The 5,126-nt window shown below is 45.5% G+C and overlaps 1 pseudogene; it reads right to left on the reverse strand.

Annotated features, from left to right (window-relative positions):
- Positions 1 to 1,703: 1,703 nt before the first annotated feature.
- Positions 1,704 to 2,360, reverse strand: LOC108529709 (polycomb group RING finger protein 3 pseudogene; annotated as a pseudogene).
- Positions 2,361 to 5,126: the final 2,766 nt, after the last annotated feature.

The following is a 5,126-nucleotide window of genomic DNA, read 5'->3' on the forward strand; positions in this document are numbered from 1 at the left end:
ATAGTGCTCTTTTAGACAGTTGCTGTCTATAGGAGGAAGGTCCACAAAGTCTTTAAATAGGGTTTATTTTGGCAGGGAGGGGATGGGGCTTGGTTTTATGAATAATAGAAATTTATTTCCTCATAGTTCTGGAGGCTAAGTCCAAGACCAGGGTGCCAGCATCTGGCAGGGGTCTTCTTGCTGCATCCTCATGTGGTGGAAGAGCAGAAGAGCATGAGCCCACTCCCATAGCCCTTTTTATAAGGGCACCAATCTATTAATTTCCAAACTTGAATTTTGGAGGATGCATGCAGACCATAGCAGAGAGGATCCTTCCTGCCTCTTCCAGCTTCTAGTGGCTCAAGTATTCCTCAACTTGTGGCTGTATCACTCCAGTGTCTGCCTCCCTCTCCACATAACTTTCTCTTTGTCTCTGTGTCTGTATCTCAAGTCTTTCTCTGCCTTACTTTTTTTTTGAGATGGAGTTTTGGTCTTGTTGCCCAGGCTGGAGTGCAATGGTGTGATCTCGGCTCACTGCAACCTCCACCTCCCAGGTTCAAGCGATTCTCCTGTGTCAGCCTCCTGTGTAGCTGGGACTGCAGGCATGCATCACCACGCCTAGCTAATTTTGTATTTTTAGTAGAGACGAGGTTTCTCCTCATTGGTCAGTCTAGTCTTGAGCTCCTGACCTCAGGTGATCCACCTGCCTTGGCCTCCCAAAGTGCTGGGATTACAGGTGTGAGCCACAGTGCCTGACCTCTGCCTTACTCTTATAAGGACTTTTGTCATTGTACTTAATGTCCACCAAGATAATCCAAGACTATTTCATCCCCAAATCTTTAACTTACTTGTACCTGCAAAGATTCTTTTACCAAACGAGGTCACATTTGCAGGTTCTAGGGGCCCAGATGTGGTTTTATCTCTTTGGGGCCACTGTTCCACCCACTGCTGTCTCCAAAACACATCTCAAGGCTGTCCACTTTTCCACCTTCACTGCACCACCGTGGTTCTTCTTTCCTGGGACTCCTGCCATCAACCTCTCTTGCTTTCCTTTCTCTATCCCATAACCCATTTTCCACACAGCCTGAGGGATATTTTAAAACCCTACCCCAAACCATGTATCCCTACCTAAGGCCCTCCAGTGCCTTCTCTTACCTGTGCAGAGCTGGTCTCCCGCTGAGAATTTACATCTTCACACAAAACATCACCACCTCGAGGTGAGCTCCCAGTGATTTTGAGCTCATGTGCTCATGCCACTCTTCCACCACCCAGCCCAGCACGCCACCAGGTTTCATTTTATTCTCAGCATTTGCCACAACTTGGAAGCATTTCTCTCTCTCTCTCTCTCCCTCCCCCCCCTTCATTCACCCATCTCTCCTTCAACCCACCTACATACCCATCCATTTGTTAAATTAAAGAATAGAATTCTTCTTTGTGAGGAATATCTTTAGCATATTTTAAAACAGTTTTATCACCTACCCTCCTCTCCACACCCTCTCCACCACTTTCTCTTCTATTAATGGTGGGTTATTCATGTCCATGGTCTCTGGGCTTTTCACAGTCCTCACTGCTGTTTCCTATCATGCTACCTGGCAGGGCAGGCAAAACAAATTGAGATTTTTTTCTGGTTAAAATCTCCAAACAAAGTTGTATATAAAAGAAAAAACCCAAAGAATTTTAGAAGTGTCATTTTTACCTATGAAATGACTTGCTAGAGTTTCTATTTACGGATTGACTGTTACCTCATTGAAGGACAAAAGTTTAAGATTTTTGGCAGTGAACTTCTTTAGCTGTCAGACCATTGCTTGGGCTGTGCAGCAGATGCATTTCCTTTTCAATCCCCACAGCTTGCTGCTGTTGCTTTCCTGCTCATCGCTTCTGTGAAAATCATTGTCCTTTTCCTTCTTCTCTGTTTTGATCTCTTTGTTTGAACTGTCTTCTGCTTTCGTTTCACCATTCTGATGGAAATCTAAGTGTTGTTTTGTGGAACAAGTCTCCCCCTTGATCTATCCAAGCACTTGCATGCCCAATTTGTGACAGAATTCTCTCTCTGTTTTCATTTCTGCTGCTTGGAGACCTGATACCAATTTGTGAACAGTCTCATGTATGGTGCCATCATCACCGATGTACTGCAGTGAGTGGGTGTGATGCATCACGGTCCTACATGCAGGGCAGGTGTTGTTCTCTTGCAAATACTTTACCAGGCAACCCCTACAGAATGTGTGCAGACACTTGGTCACCCTGGTTGCATCAATGAGGTGCCCACTACACAGGTGGCAGGTGATGTGGGCCTTAGTGTCCCACAGCTTAATCCTTCTGGTCAACTTCTTTGGCTTTTCCTCTGGATATCTGTCTGCTTGTTTTACTTTCTGCCTTGGCATGGAGGCCCCACGTCATCACTCTGACTCACTGGTTCTGCCTCACTCTGCACTCTGGTTCATTTCTGGCCCTTGCTGTTTTTCTATTTTCTAGCACAGAAACAGTCACTTTTGAGGGATGGCCAGGAGTCCCTGCTACATTGTGAAGCTGTGGTCTTGGTCTTGGGGGTACAGGCAGGGGCACTCCAGGAGAAGGAAGGGGTGCCATTCCTTCCAGATCCAGCCCCAAGAGGAGGAGAGAAAACCTGTCAAGAATCTAAAATAAAGACATGGAAGTCCTCAGATAGTTTTAATGGTTCCTGATAGTTTTCCTCATAATCTAAATTTCCATCATTTTTCCTCTATCCAGCCTCCTTTTCAACTTCTCTTTAATTAGAGTCCCTGATCCACCTTTATAATTACTCCTTCACACACAATCATTACACTTTCTTACCCTCTCTCTATCCCTCACACTCTCAGTTGAGCTCTTCTGGTAAAACTTGCTGCTGGTTAAATCTCTGTGCCTATTCACCTCTCCACCCATGCCTGTACCCAAGCAGCTGAATGTGGCTTGAGAAAAACTCACAACCATCTTAACAGGTCTCACTTTAGATATATGATGTCACATCTGAAGTGGGCCTTGAGAGCTGCCTGGCAGTCCTGCCCCATTTCTCTGAGAATTTACTCGCCCACTCTCCAAGACGACTATTTCACACTTTTTCTTATCGCCTCAAACCACCAACATTTCTCTTTTCCTTTCCTTTTTTTTTTTTTTGAGATGGAGTCTCGCTCTATCTCCCAGGCAGGCTGGAGTGCAGTGGCGCCATCTTGGCTCACTGCAAGCTCCGCCTCCCAGGTTCACGCCATTCTCCTGCCTCAGCCTCCAGGATTGCTGGGACTACAGGCGCCTGCCACCACGCCCGGGTACTTTTTTGTATTTTTAGTAGAAACGGGGTTTCACCATGTTAGCCAGGATGGTCTCGATCTCCTAACCTCGTGATCCGCCTGTCTCGGCCTCCCAAAGTGCCGGGATTACAGGGGTCAGCCATCGCGCCCGGCCCAGTTTTTTTATTTGACTGAGAATAAAAGAAACATAAAGATCACCTATCCACCAAATCTACCCACCTTCCTGCACCGTGCCTGTTTCTCTGCTTTTCCTTTTTCCTACCGTTGTAGGGGAGGATGTATCCAAACAGGCCTGTGCACTGGACCCTGTCTTCTTTTAGTCATTATGAAGAAACCAATCTGTCCACTATGCACCAGGCTTATTTTTAAGTACCTTACAAATTAACTAATGAAATCCTTACAACAGCCTTGTGAGGTAGGAATAATGTCAGTTTTACAGATGAGGAGGTTGAGGCACAGCAAAATTCAGCAACGTGTGCAAAATCACACAGTCATGATACATTTGTGTGGCTTCCGAGTCTATGCATGCAGCCCTTGTATAATACCATGTCTCCCAGGAGAGTCTCCCACAGTTGCTTCTGTCTTTCCTGCCTCATTGATTGCCCCTCTTGATGAGATCTGACACATTAACTTACAAGCAGGTTCTATTTTCTATATTCTATTTTAAGACCCTACCGTTGACCCTGTGTCTCTCTCCAGCTGCACCCTATTTTCTCTGTTCTCCTTTCAGCCAAATTTCTGGTAAGAATTTTTTTTTTTTTTTTTTTTTTTTTTTTTTTTTTGAGACGGAGTCTCGCTTGGTCGCCCAGGCTGGAGTGCGGTGGCGCGATCTCGGCTCACTGCAAGCTCCACCTCCCAGGTTCACGCCATTCTCCTGCCTCAGCCTCCCGAGCAGCTGGGTCTACAGGCGCCCGCCACCTCGCCCGGCTACTTTTTTCTTTTGTATTTTTAGTAGAGATGGGGTTTCACCATGTTAGGCAGGATGGTCTCGATCTCCTGACCTCGTGATCCACCCGTCTCGGCCTCCCAAAGTGCTGGGATTACAGGCGTGAGCCATCGCGCCAGGCCTAAATTTCTGGTAAGAATTTTTTTGTTTGTTGTGTCTTCTGTTCTAATCTTTTTTTGAACCACTCCAACCTGGCCTTTGTTTATGTCATTCCTCAGAAACAACTTTTGTCAAGGTCACCCATGCCCTCCCAATGCCAAGCCAGAGGGACAGTCAGTCTCTTACTCGGACCCTTGGAGATGCTTTATTCATTTGCCTTCCCTGGCACCACAGACTTCTTGGATTTTCTCCCACCCCGGTGGTTACTCCTGTTTCCCGTGATCTTCCTCTGCTGGTCACCCTCTTAAGTGGTGACTTTCCCCGGGAATGTGGTCTGGACTAATTTCCCTTTCTGTCTGTACTCACCTTCTTGATAATCTCAGCCAGTCTCAAGGCTTTGAATATTATTAATAAGTTGGCAATTCCCAAACTTTTATCTCTAGCTTTGAAACTTGTCTAGACTTCCAACATTTCCTTGGATGCCATAGGCCATCACACAGTTGCCATATCTCAAATACAAATTCTTGCTTTGACTCTTTATCTTTTAGATCCCGTTTTCAGTCATGTGGGATCTTCCTTTTGCATCTCACATTGTAATTATCAGCAGGGTTCTACCTTGAAATTACATCCCAGATCTGACTAGCTCTCTCCTCTTTCCAGATTGTACCCTAGTCCAAAGCACCATAATCTATTCCTGGTTTTTAAATGAACTCCTTATTAGCCTTCTTGCTTCATCTCTTGCTTTGATATAGCCTGTTCTCCACCCTGTTGCTAGAGTCATTCTTTAAAAATATAAGTCAGTACTATCTGTTCCCAAAAAACCTATTGAAATAAACAAA

This window comes from Rhinopithecus bieti, unplaced genomic scaffold (assembly GCF_001698545.2).
Source record: "Rhinopithecus bieti isolate Rb0 unplaced genomic scaffold, ASM169854v2 scaffold_6717, whole genome shotgun sequence".
Classification (NCBI taxonomy): domain Eukaryota; kingdom Metazoa; phylum Chordata; class Mammalia; order Primates; family Cercopithecidae; genus Rhinopithecus; species Rhinopithecus bieti.